Below are 14,103 nucleotides of genomic sequence, written 5' to 3'. Positions count from 1 at the left end.
GTATAAGTGATTGCACAATATGGGAGACTGCATGCATTTGTGTTTGCTACAGGCAGTGCGTGTGGTTATATTAGGGAAATCAACAGTAAAGTGGGCCCACCAGGCCATAAAGCAGGTCCACAAACAGCCATAAAACAGGCCCACACACAGACCTGTCAGACTAGCCCTTCGGGCACTGTGTTCCCTTTAGGAGGTGTCTATGAAGCTCGCTTTCTGTGGTTAGAAGTGATACTCTGAGTTCGCCTACAATCAAGTTGGTCTCACTGAGACTGCCCATTGCCCCACCCTATATATACCTCCCAAAAACAGCCCAATAAAATGCAGGTCTACTTCAGTATAGCCCTCCGGCTTCATTCACAATATACACTATCTAATAATACCAATTGAAATGGAAGACAATATGGGCCATCCACAGGCGACAGGCAGTGTCTCCAGTAAGCCTCGGCAAGGCACTACGCTACGCTCGCGTAGTTTGCGAAGTTTGCGCTACTTCGCACTACGCGAATTGCACGTAGCACAGTGCAAACACGCGTAGCGTAGAGCAGCAGTCATTTTTTGCCTGCTCGCCGTCCTCAACGTCAAGTTGGCGACCGTGAGCCTGGAAAATAAACCTCCCGGCGAGTTTCTCAATGCAGAGAGGTCAGGTTTCTCATTGCGAGTGGTCATGTATGCTCGCGACCGCTCGCGATGAGAAACTACCAGTCCGCGTTGAGAAAGCTACTGCTCGAGTAGAAATCTACTCGAGCGGCAGAAAACGACCGCTTGCACTGTGCAAGATGCAGTTTGCACTGATTGCATAGTGCAGACAAGCATCCGGCACTGTGCAATCATTGCGAACAGCATTTTGCACAGTTCCCTATACATAGCTCATGTAGTGCGAAGTGCACTTCGCTTAGCTACGCGGAGCGCTACTTCTCTAACTACACCCAGGGTTAGTATCCAGCCAGCAGTGTATTCTCACCAGGGGAGACGCCATCTGTTCCAATGCACTTTCCGTAATTGCAGGAAGTAGTAACTTTCAAAAGATCGTCTACTGCAAGTGAAGTTGGTAACCACCGCCCAAGCATACAATCAGACCCAACATGCTTTAAGGCTCCCACTTCGTGAAGGTGCTCGGCCCGGCTCTGACGTCGGAGCCGAATAGCACGTAGCACAGTGCAAACACGCGTAGCGTAGTGCAGCAGTCATTTTTTGCTTGCTCGCAATCCTCAACGTCAAGTTGGCGACCGCGAGCAAGCAAAATGACATTCCGGTAAAACTTTTTCCTCGTTCGTGATCAGCAACATTAAGTTGCCGATTGCGAGCGTTGAAAATAAACCTCCCGGTGAGCTTCTCAATGCGGGGAGGTCAGGTTTCTCATTGCGAGTGGTCGCGTATGCTCGCGATGAGAAACTACCAGTCCGCGTTGAGAAAGCTGCTGCTCGAGTAGAAATCTACTCGAGCGACAGAAAACGATCGCTTGCACTGTGCAAGATGCAGTTTGCACAATCAATGGGGACAGCATTTTGAACAGTGTACTACGCAGTTTGCGTAGCTCATGTAGTGCGAAGTACACTTCGCTTAGCTACGCTTAGCGCTACTTCGCAAACTACGCCCAGGGTTAGTCTCCAGCCAGCAGTGTATTCTCACCAGGGGAGACGCCATCCGTTCCAATGTACTTTCTGTAATTGCAGGAAGTGGTAGTTTTAAAGGATTGCCTACTGCAAGTGAAGTTGGTAACTGTGGTGATGGGGGCCTAGGCCCACATGATAGATGATGGAGTGACACAGACACCAGTTAGGGGATCGTAACTCTGGCCTCGAGCACGTGTGCTCGGCCTCTTTTATTATCAGCGTCACCTGACCCAGTGACGTCTGAGGTGTGGGTGTACAGTGTAAGGTTACACGAAAAACAACTAGACTGTGTCCTTGCAGGACACTACAGTAACCACCGCCCACGCATACAATCAGACCCAACATGCTTTAAGACTCCCACTTCGTGAAGGTGCTCGGCCCGGCTCTGACGTCGGAGCGAACTTTGAGATTTTTCAGTCTCACCAAAAGCACCTGCACCACAAGGTTTATTTGGGCATTAAAATGTAGAATAATGCAGCTAAACTATTTCAATTCTGTTTTCCACACGCGCCCAGTTTTGGAAGAGTGAGAATGCAAAATAAAGCTCAGAGTGCATTGTTTCCTGGACTAACTTCAACAGACAAAACTGCAGGATGGTTATTGCTAAATGAAGCCAGATAGATGTCGTCTGGTGTCAGCTTAAAGAGAACACGTCATACGCTTGAGAGGCCAATTTCACAGCGCAGGCAAACACGAAGCAAATTATTTTCGTTATCCTTTACACAATGCACTCTGCAAAATATTATACCCTCGGCAAACGTCAGTGTGCTACAAATGTGGCTTACTTTACACGGCAATAGTTAACATGGTTCCCTTTTAATTTCGGCTGTACCTTGGGCCTAAACGCGGGACATTTTTTTTAGTTGTTAGTAAATATTACATCTTTTCTCTGCAACAAAAGTGGTGAAAAAAATATTTCTCTTTTAGTTCTGATACATGCTTTTAGTAAAATGAAACATGGGTCTGCAACACATAACGAATCGCCGTTTCACAATTCACATTTCCGTGTGAAATTGATTTATATTGCTTGTAGTCGACTGCAATAACTACTTCAGAACGCTAGCACAGTCCTGGGACTAAAAATAACCCCCCCCCCTCCCCCCCCCCCCCCCCAACCCCAGGCAATTTATGTACATCAGCCCCAAAAACCCAGACAGCACCTGGAGTCCGATATAAAGAGCTTCTTCTACGAATAGTTGTGTTTTATAGTCTTGATAGCCAGGTTGGATATGATTTACAAAGCATGTTCTGTCATGTAGTTTCCAGGAGTACGACATGCTTACCCACAGAAATTCATACCTAAGCCTGGAGAAAGAGGCACCGGCAGGGCTTTAAGTGGGATGAAAAAACTAGGGGTTCTCTTAAAGATGCGTGGCCAATATAATTAAGGGCATGGCTTAAAAACACATAAGCTAAAAAGTCTGTGCTTAGCATAGTGTGCTGCCTGACATGATTTTTGCTGTTTCTGTCATTGCATCCAGAAATATGATACAACAAGTAACATCATACCTTCAACAAATCCGGACTATTGGTTTTGCCAATGGTTGTTAGTTACATAAGATAAACAAGCAGCAACTATGGCTTGTATATAATATTGAAAAAGCTCCACTTAAGCCCTGGTGACACCACAACAATGTTGCTGCGCCTGAGTTTCAAAAAGAGAAGGGATATCCAGAGAGAAAAGTATTCTCTTTAAAGGATTTTCCCTTCCCCTACAATGCTCACCTGGCATGGCACCATGCCATAACTTGTCCACTAGTGAGAAGTGGGCAGTGTGAGCATGCGCACATCAATGTGCCTGCTGTCACTGCAGTCTGGAATAAAATGGACCGCCTGTGCCAAAGCACAAAACAAAGACCGATAGAGACCTGTTTCTAGGCCCCCTTTAAAAAACTGCTCAGCACCGGTGCCACCGGGCCCATTTAAAGTCCTGCTTCACGGCTAGGACGGTCGACCTTGGAGCGGGAGAACCGGGATCGAGTCTCGGCAGCGACGCTCAACATTCTGTGATTCTGGTCAAATCACTTAATCTCCCTGCGCCTAACAAAAATGAATGCGTCCGAAAAACGTAACTGATGCTTATGTAAAGCGCTCTTATACATTCGGTTCTAGTTTGCGCTATATAAAACGAGACGAAAAAAGTTGGTGTATAAGGCCTGGATATTCAAGTGTACCTGCACCTAAGCATGGCGTCACACACAGTAACTAACAGAGAAAGGAGTGTGAATCAAGATGCAGATGTTTGTCGTACGTGTTTGGAGCTGATTTGCACTAATTGTGTGGCTTGGTACTCGTTATCTTGGAAATGCTAGTTAGCACCACAACAGATTCAATGGGTATTATTTAAGTCAAAGTAAGGTTGTTTGGAATATGGGACAAATGGGCAGGTCATTGGAGGGGGAGATGTATGTATCTACCTTGCATTACCTGTCGGAATCCTGTAACAACCACTTGTGGTCTTGATGCACATTAGTAAAAGCTATTCTGGGATCAGACTTTGACTCTATAACATTCTGCAATAACAAAGACATTTGGAAATGTGGCAGGGGAAATACAATTGTTTTGCTCTAATGTGACCATAATTTATTAGGACTTTGGCTGACATCAATTATTACAGGTTGGGAACATTATCGCTGATGTCTTACCCAACTGCTAACTGGCTCTTACTATCACAATCTTGTTGTATGCTTTGGGGATCAATTCCTCATTGTGACCTAGATATCTCCTATCCATTGAAGGGTAAGTGTCAGAATCTTTTTGGGCCTCCCATTTTTATATTGCTTTTGATGCTTACAAGGTTAGTCCTCTCCTGATATTCTCATGGGTCAAAAATCATCAACTACATATAAGTGGCAACAAAACGTATTATGGACGAATAACATCTATTACCACGTATGCCAAAACTATGCGTGGATTAACTATGCAGTTGTTACCACGACTTCCATTCTAACACAAGTCACTACAGTGACTTGCTTTAGGGAAGAGCTGGATTTTGGAATAGTTTAAATTACTATTCCAACTCAAGTCGGTGTATCAGTACGGAAGGTGTTGCACTTAAAATCCAACACCAGTCCAACACCGCATTCGCTAAAGCAAGTTGTTGTAATGGCGTGCGTTGTAATGGAACTTGTGGTAATGTTGCAGTCGTGGTATTGACTGCATTGTAAAGGCACTAAGATGTAATGCCTGCATTGAAATAGATGTTTCCCATTCTGGACTTATTTTCATTGACCTTTAATGTCTCTGGCTCTAATGCAGGATCACCGCTTATATTTGCTTCCTTGAAGGAACTGAAATACTTTCTGTTATAAACGATTACACATCATTTCTCTGAGTAACACTGTCACCGCACTGAGTGCTGCCAATCATACCTTAGAGGAGTCACTATTGTTAATTATATATTGACAATGTCTTAAGAAGATGGCTGGAGGTTTCTGAGCAAAGGAAGCCAATAGATGAGAGAGGCTGACTCAAAGCCCCTTAAAGTAAGTATAGAATTCAATATGCTTGCCAAGAATGGTGAAAGCTCGCGGCGACAGAACAATTCCAGTATTTACAGATTAAGCATGCACTTCAATCCCTACTACCGCCAGGGACACGACCGGAAGAATCCTCGCCACTAGCGGACAGACTTTTAACAGACCACTTGCATATGAAAGCGATCTCACTGACCTACTGTAAGATAATTAACAACTACCCGGATCCCACGGCAGCGCTGAAGGTTACATGGGAGCGGGTACTAGGAGACATCGAGGAGGCTTACTGGCGAGAAGCGCTTGCGTCTCCCAGGGAGGTAGCAATCCCATCGAGACTAAGGCTAGTGCAGCTTAAAATCCTACACCGCACATATTACACGAGGACGCTTCTCCACAAAATCCACCGCACGGACACACCACTCTGTCTCAGAAAATGCGGGGAAGTAGGCATATTTTTCCATACTATCTGGCAGTGTGCCAGGACCGTTTCTTATTGGGCGGCGGTGATGCGAACACTCTCACAGGTCACACATGTCACAGTATTGCCAGAACCTAGGTGCTGCTTGCTCAACATCTGGGAGCCCACAGATCTCGCTGGGACGACCCAAGACTGGGTGACGTTAGACATGACAATAGCAAAGCCAACATCGCGCAACGCTGGGGATCCAGAGATAGCCCTACCCTCAGCCTATGGTGTAAGGATATGGACATGGCAATGAGGGCAGAAAAATCAGTATATATACATCGAGGATGTCCGAAAAAAATGGGCAAAGGTTTGGGGAGGATGGAATAGCTATAGAGGCGGCATATGTGACCCACCCCTGGTGGAGGACTCTGGGTCAGATGCTAGCATATGAGAAGGAGAGGTTAGCAGGTGCATGCCGACAGGATAGTTAACGAGAGCAAGGGGCGCACAGACTGATATTAATGCCCAGTACTAAAAATAAAAAAATTAAAAAATGGTGAAAGCACCATACATGTTGTTAGAAATGGGATCTCTGGTTGGCTAAGGCTTGCGCCAAAGCCAGGCAGAGACCACCACTATAGTCAGGGCAAGGGAGTTACATACCAAAGATAACCCCTGCTCACCCCCTTGATAGCTTGGCACGAGCAGTCAGGCTTATCCCGGTGGCAATGTTTAAAGCGTTTGCGCATCACACATACAGCAACAACATACTAGGCACATCACAAAAGGAACTCCACACAAGATTATATCAAAAATAGTCTTTGTATTATCATAAAACACATTAGAATAGTAATCACACAAAATACACTGTGCAGCCTGGCACTAGGCAATATTTACAGGGGATTATATACACATGAAAAGGCCACTTGGACCGCTGTCAGAACCATCACAAAGTGAACATAGTAAAGGTAGAACATATCATAAACATAGAACCTAATCAGTAATTACTGGCAAACACTGTACTCCGCATCATCCTGTAACACAAACCATATTATGCACAGTATCACATTAGGCGTGGAATATTTATTAAATATATTCTGCGCCAACCTCATGAGCCTAAACATATTAGACCATAACCTCCTTAGCATAACTCACAGTAGAGAATAATCTCACAAGCATAAACCACAGTAGAGAATAATCTCACAAGCATAAACCACAGTATGCAAAACCTCCTAACAAACCACAATAGAGGCATAAATCACAGTGCATTAAACACAGTATATGAATCACATTTCCTGCGCACCACATAAAGCACATTACGGTCTGGCAGCCTATCCACCCAACAGTTCCCCTGGCCAACTAGCCTTCTCAAAGGGGCTCAAATACCCTATGTGCCAAATGTCAGGGCATCTCAAAGTGCGCAATTGCGCAGACCTAAATGATGCATCTGTCACTAAGTGCTGTACAGCTGTGATGAGGAATATGCACTGGCACTAACTGTGCCCTCTGGAGTCCCCACTAGGACTCTCTCAACAATGTAGCCCAAAACGTTGCAGCTGCCCACTGTCCCGTGAGGCAGCTGTGTATGAATTAGCCCTGGCACCAACGTGCCACCTGAGCCCCTCTATGGGACTCTCTCAATCAATGTGCCCAACGTTGTGGCGGCCCGCTCTCTTGTGGGACCACCCTGACCAAGCACAGACACCGGCAACAATGACGAAGCCCCTACTCACCGGGGCTTGGATCGGGTTCCTCCCATCAAGGTGGCAGGCAACAGGGGAGCCCCCACTCCTCGGGGAAATCCTCTCACCTTCTCTCTTCGCCCGGTCTCTGCAGCACAGCAACACGCGGGGCTCTGTCTTCATCACAGGAGCCCCGCCTGGATTCCTGCTTCGGCTGCACTACGCAGCATTCACGAAGGCAGGGTGGGCTCCCGCCGGACTTCCCTCTTCTGTGCCCCAGTGCGGGTTGGGCTCTCGCCTGGATTCTCCTACACGCCGGGCTCTCACAGCTCACGGGAGCCCCGGTCACTTCCGGCGGTGCGCACCTGGCCCGCCCACAGTCAGGCGGCTCTTGCCTGACTTCCAGGCTGCACGATCGTGGCGGCCGCGATTTCTTTTCTTCTTGGCGGCAATGAGGGATAGGCTCCCTCTTAATTTAAAATATAAGCAGGATGGGTACCCGCCAATCAATGGAAGCAAAATGCGGGGTGGCCATCCACGAGGAGGCATCACAGGGTAATCCCTCACGCCGGGATTCCCTCCGACGCACTTTATACTGGACCACAGTGCTGAAGTGCACAGAGGTCTAAAACCACCAACACCAGAGGCAAAAAGTTTAGGGGTGAAACTGCCAAAAGGGCCAGGTCCAACACATGTCAAAGCCAAAAACTGAGAACAAACGGTCTAGATATTCCATTGGGTCCAGCACTATCTCACAGACCCACCTCAAGGTTTATATAGACTTTACAGGAGCATAGTCTCTAGTGTTAGAGCAATAATAAAGGGAAGCCGCACAAAACATCGGCACAAATCAGGATGCAGCACAATTGCATAAACTCACATCCTTCTTTACCTTGAAGGTATTTAAGGTATGTCTCATAATGATGATTTTAGCCTCTGCAACCTAGAAACGTAGGCTCAGTGGGGCTGGAACTAGTGGTGCTGGATGTGCTGCAGCACCTTCTAATATTATGGAAATGGTCACAATGCTACTTTTAACAACACCCTTCCTGTATGTGTGGGTGTGCACCCTGCATATCGTAACCCACAATATCAGTGGGACAGAATGTTGAGGACAACATATCAGAAACGTTTTTGACAGGTAAGTCTACATTACCTCCTCGTTAGTCTTCCTCGCCCCCTGAGTTACAAAGTGAGCTTTAGCTCCACAACAGAACCCTCCAAAGCAAAAAGAAACCACCTCCCACCCCCTCCCAACATGGCCGACCAGTCCCACCTGACCTCTATAAGAGGCGGGCCGGCCCAACCAATCAGCCTGTTTTTTTTGTTCTGCACGATTCTCTCCAGAGCACTGTTCAGGTAAGATGGGCCGGCGTGAGCTGGCCCTTGGGGTTTAGGGTGGAGGACCTGCTCTAGCGGTCTCTGGTGCCTTAGGCCTAAAAAATCCCCCCCCCTCTTCCTTCCCCCGGTCCTGTGGGGCCGGTTAGGTGCTGCTATAGCGTGCCAAGGGTCTACAGGGGGGGGGGGGCGGCCGGGGATGTGGGGTGTTTAGTCGTTCCCTTGTTTTCCCAGGTCGTTACGGATGGGCCCGGGCCACGATGTGGGCGTGTGGGTCCTACGCAGCAGAAGCCCATGTGTATCTTGTTCCCCTGGGCTCGGGCTGATCCCCTGTCTGCCTGCAGTTTGTGCATCAACATATTGTCTTACTGCGGTATGTGGATGATTTGAGGGGAAATGCTGTTGCATTTGAGTGGTCTACTAAGGAGGGCTGGCTAGTCATGTCAGTTTCCGCCTCTCCCGACTATGTTTCGTGCAACTATAAATCTGACCTCGTGCCTGGCTTTCCGCCGGGTGTTGCGCTCTTCCTTTTTCCCAGCGTGTGCGCTGGCTGCATTTGCCGACTCTGGAGAGCGCGACGTGCTGGGGCGCTTCGGCGAGGCGGGTGAACTCAGTGAACACACAGCGTGTGTCACCCGGCCTCGAGGCGGTGAGTCGCTAGCGCTCCCTCACAGAGGTTCAGTGCAATGTTAGGGAATCTACCCATCCCGGTTGCGAAGGTTCCTTCCTTCTCACTACGGGCCTACCTTGCCTGTCGGCGGGTCCTCGGGGGCTCCGCTGTCCGGGTCCGGATGCTCTCTCCGCGGCGCTGTGCGCCGCCGCCTCCCTTCGTATCATTGGCCCTACGGGCCGCGGCGGTTTGCGGAGCTGGTGTTGCCTCCGATCGCCCCCCGCCCCTCGGGGGCGGGGTTGGGTTGCCTCCAGATCCGATGAGGTCTTTCATCGGTCTGGCGCGGCATTCCCCGGCAGATTTGGACGCGGCATGCAGGGCGCGTCTGTCTCCTCCTCGAAGGGTCCGGGGTTCATTCCTCGGTGAGGGCAATTTTTTTTTGATTTCCTTGACTGCGTCACTGGCGCGGTGTACTTGCAGTTTCACTAATATTTTGGTGTCCGGCCCAGTATTGTCTGGCTGTCGCAGGCAACACAATGTGTAGTGTTCGTGTTGTTTGATGTGGTTGTTTGCCATTGACTGGGACAAGAGATTATGGTCTGACAGCTAGAGTACAGACTTTGGGGCTGGAAACCAAGGTTCGATCCTCGGGGTCGACTGCACATCCTGTAATTCTGAGCTGATTACTTAATTTCCTTGTGTAACTTAACCAATGTGTCATGTCCAGCTTCTCTGTGGTACACTGGCGCGACCTATGGGTGTGCGGTACGACGTGGGGTCAGATCCCTTAGGTCTGTTTTCCCATTCTGACGCCCTGGCTCGCCCTGGGCCGTCAGGTTGCTCCGGACTCGAGTGAGTTTGAGAGGCCGGGTGGCCGTGCCTTCTGGTCTCCTTGGGGGGGGGGTGATGGATCCCTTCTGTCTCCGTCTACGGGGTCTCCCTGTTTGGCGACGCTAGCCCTTCGGGCCTTGCGCGGCGGGGGCCCTTGACCCCTCCTCGCCTCGTCTACCTCTCGTCCAGTGGGAGTGTGGCCCGATGGTTGGTGCAGCGGTCCCGGGCGGGCCCGGGCACAATTAGCGGTTCCCCGCCTCGGCGGGTCTTGGGGGTCGGTTGCGTCCCCGGTCCTGGTATTTCTATACCTCGGTGCCTTACCAACCTGGAGTCACGTTCTGCGGCTCTGGGCATTTGCTTGCTTTTTCTCCGCATCGGCCCCCTCCGTGCTTCAGGGGTGTCCGGGGATGGACGCCCCAGGGAGTTAGTCGGGTGGGGGTCCGCAACAGCTTTTGTGCGAGCGCCTTAGGCCCTTGCGGGTGTGTTGTGTGCTATGTTTATGGCGTATTGCGCTTCTGTGCAGTTCGGCATGGCCCCTACGCAGGGAGGTCACGCATGTGCGTGAGTCGTCCCGCGTTAGGGCGTGGAGTTCCCTCTGCCGGCGGCGGGGGTATTCCCGGGGTTTCTCGGGGTGCGTTCTCTGCGCATGTCTCCGGTCTCCCGGCATCTGCCTGCGTCCATTGTGCTGGGCGTTGGGGAGGTGGACTTGGTCACCTTTGCCACTCAGATGGCCGCAAAGCTGGGGAACAGAGAAGACACGGCCGTCTGGTCTGGCTGCGTCCTTGTCGACGGTGACGGCTTTTCGTTGGGGCCCGCTCCCCCGGACACGGCCTTCCTTCGGACTCCCCGTCCGCCTGTGGATCCGGGCCCGAGTTTCGGCTCTCCCCGGTCTGGTGCTGGGTCTGCCGCTCCCTTCCTTTCGTCACCCCTAGGTTCTGGCTTTCGGCCCTCTCTCTCCTGGGGGTTCCCTGGGGGGGGGGGGCTGTGGCCTCCATTGCGTCCCGTCTGGGGACGCGGCTGTCCCCGGGGCGTTTGCCTTCTCGACGGGTTGAGGGGGGCCGGCTCCGTCCTTGGTCTCGCCTGTTGGTTTTTCCGGACACCTGGGGTCGGCCTGTGGGGCCGGCCGGCGAGTGGGGGTTCCCTCTCTCAGTTGCGGGTACTTCCGTTGGCCTTGCCTTCCGGCCCGGGGGTGGGAGCTGTGCTCCTGGCCCGCCTGGTGGATGTTCTTCGCCGGGTGTGGGTCTTGTCGCTCCCTGTCGGGAGGGGTGATTCCTCTCGGCCTCCTCTTTTTCGTGGGCTTCACGTCAGGCGGTGTCTCCCCTCCGTCGGGGTCCCTTCGGATCCCGTCTCGGGCTTGTACGCCTTCGGAAGTCGTATGGTGCTCGCTCCGGCAGCACATTTACTGAATTTGGAAAGATTAACATGGCCCCTGCGCACGGATGAAACGCAAATTCGTGAGGCGTTCCATATTCCTGGTCCCGGTGCTTCCCTCTGGTTCGTCCGGGGGGGTAGGGGGCGCTTGGGGGTCGTTGATGCTATCGCGCGGCTCCTCGTGCTTCGGAGGGCGGAAGGGTCTTAGGCGCTGTGTTTAGGCCGCAGTCTCCTCTGGAGGCGTGGGTTTTGAATCCCACTAACGATCCTCCTGGCCTGCCATCTGTTGCACCGGTGCATTCGGTGTCCCCAGGTCTTGGTCGGGTCGGTCGTCCTGCTGGTGTAGGTGTCACCGGTCTTGTCCCTTCGGGCTATCTTTCCCCCGGGGTCCGGCTGGGTGAGGGCGGTTCGACTGGGTCGGATCTAGCCTTCCTTGCCTGGTCTCGCCCTGACCCCGGTGGTGTTTCGGCGCCTGGGGCCGCGACTCGGCCCTCCGGCCCGGATTCTGCTCTCTCCTCCCGGGTCCTTGTGGTTGCCCTGTCTATCGCTGGCCCTTTCGGTCTGAGGTTCGCGTTTCCCCCGTGCCCTCTGAACTGCGGGATTCGCTTGGGCAGGGCCGGAGTACTCCTGGGCGCTTCGGCAGCGCATGGACTTCGGTTGGAACGATACAGTGCTGAGTGACCCCTGAGCGTTGTCTCGCAACTTCGGGGAGCGTTCCAGTTTGTGGTTCCCGGCGGGGCCGCCGCCCCTGGTACCCGCTCCTTTTGCGAGCGGGCGGTTCGAGCCTACTGGCCGTACGGGGTTCTTCCCGTTCCAGGGTTGGGTCCCCCGCACCCGGAGGCTAGGTTGAGCCTGCCCTTTTTCTGCTGGCCTACCTCCCTCGGCAGGCCTGATTCTTGTGCGGTTGTCGCTGCTTGCTCAGGGTTGATCTTCTGGGGCGGTGGTTTTGCTGCTGGGCTACCACTGGTCGTCCACTTTCTCTTCCTGTGCCTGGCGGGGGGGGGCTCCCCTCTGGCTTTGGTGCGGTCGGCTTGGTGCTGACCGCTCCTCCGTGGACCCTTTGCGGGTCTTGGCTTCCTGGCTGAGGGATTTTTCCTTGGGCGTGACCGCTTCGTCCCGGTGGGCCCGATGGGCTGCCTTGCGGGCCTTCCACAGTCCGGTGTTCGACGGGCTGGTTTCCCTGGTGGCTCGCTTGGCTCCAGAGTTTGGTTTCTCCGTCGCCCACGGGAGCTCTGCCGGTCTCCCCCTTGGGGGCTCGCTTCGGCTGCACATATACTAAAATTGGAACGATACAGGGAAGGGTGGCATGGCCCCTGCGCAGGGGTGACACGCAATTTCGTGAAGCGTTCCATTTGTGTTCTCTCTCTCGTTCTACGAGCTCTTCGGGGTCCGCCCTTTTGGGCCCCTGCCCTCGGTGGCTTGGCGGTTCCTCACCTTTTAGGTGGTTTTTCCCTGGTGGCAGTGGTGTCTGCTGGGCGGATGGGCGTGCGGGGGTCGTACCTCCGCTCCCCTCCATTCTTGCGGGTTTTGCCGGACGGGGTTGTTCCTCCGGCATGTCCCCCGTGTCCTTCCCGGGGTCCCTTCCCTGGAGCCTCGGACTCAGGTGGTATCCTTACCGCTTTTCCCGGCCAACGTGGTTCCTCCCTTGTCCGTGCTGGTTGTTCGGCGTGCTGTTTTGGCTTCTCTTAGCCGCACGTCTTTCCTTTCCCGGTGGGATGACCTGTGTTATGCCTTTTGGCCCGGTTCGTTCGGGCCGCTAACCCTCGTTCCTCCTTGGTTCGCGGGCTTACACAGGCTGGCATCCTTCTCTACGCTTCGCTGGGTTCGGTGGATCCGGCGGGGGCCCGGGGTCGGTCCGCGAGGTGTGGCTCTGTTCCCTGGGCACCCTTAGTGGGTGTCTCCTCTGTGGAGTTTTATCTGGCTTGGGCGTGGTCGTCCCCCGCCTGGTACGTGGGTCTCTAGCAGTCCCGGGGGGACTTCGCTGGGGCCGTTCGGAGTGCTGGAGCTGCGACTCCTGGTTGGCCTCCTTTTCCTGGAGGTCTTGGTTTCAGGTTTCCTGTGATCCCTGTTTTCTTTTCAGTTGTTATACTTCAACCTTGGGTTGGTTTCTCTGCATCACCGTGTGGTGTTGTTGTTATGGTGGTCAATGAAGCCTTGTTGGCTTGGGTATTGGCTCACTTTGTAACTCAGGGGGCGAGGAAGACTAACGAGGAGGTAATGCCCCGGTTACTTACCGGTAATCTTCATTACTCCGAGTATAGTCTTCCTCGCCACATGAGTTCCCTCCCCCCCTCCCTGTCTGGCTATCGGCTTCATTGTTTGCTTGGTAGATCAGGCTGATTGGTTGGGCCGGCCCGCCTCTTATAGAGGTCAGGTGGGACTGGTCGGCCATGTTGAGAGGGGGTGGGAGGTGGTTTCTTTTTGCTTTGGAGGGTTCTGTTGTGGAGCTAAAGCTCACTTTGTAACTCATGTGGCGAGGAAGACTATACTCGGAGTAATGAAGATTACCGGTAAGTAACCGGGGCATTTTCTATACCTATCTCAATCTATGTGTACATACATGGTACATATATCTTCAAGATATGCACATGTGGCGTTAGGAATAGTAAATCTATACTTCCCTATATGCCCTACCTTTCAATATTTTGACCCCGATATGCCATCCCTGATATTCTTCAATATTCTTCAATTCTTCAATTCTATCCATGTATCGATGTTGATATTCAATAGTACAACTCAGTCGCAGCCAGCATGACTTGAGAGTGGGGGTGTGGGG

At 52.2% G+C, this 14,103-nt stretch overlaps 1 protein-coding gene, 1 non-coding gene and 1 pseudogene across 2 annotated transcripts in view; 2 read left to right on the top strand and 1 right to left on the bottom strand.

The window, feature by feature from the left end:
• The window catches only part of RGS7BP (regulator of G protein signaling 7 binding protein), a 775,003-nt gene that overhangs the window by 462,688 nt on the left and 298,212 nt on the right, over positions 1–14,103 (bottom strand). The window lies entirely within an intron of this gene.
• On the top strand, positions 11,335–11,430 carry LOC147726629 (U6 spliceosomal RNA; annotated as a pseudogene).
• LOC147726628 (U6 spliceosomal RNA) lies at positions 12,579–12,685 on the top strand. The gene has a single exon (XR_015309680.1). It is a non-coding gene; the product is annotated as a U6 spliceosomal RNA (small nuclear RNA).

Source organism: Lissotriton vulgaris, chromosome 3_1 (genome assembly GCF_964263255.1).
Source record: "Lissotriton vulgaris chromosome 3_1, aLisVul1.2, whole genome shotgun sequence".
Taxonomy (NCBI): Eukaryota; Metazoa; Chordata; class Amphibia; order Caudata; family Salamandridae; genus Lissotriton; species Lissotriton vulgaris.
Note: the sequence above shows the minus strand (reverse complement) of the source record. Positions and strands in the feature narration are given on the sequence as shown.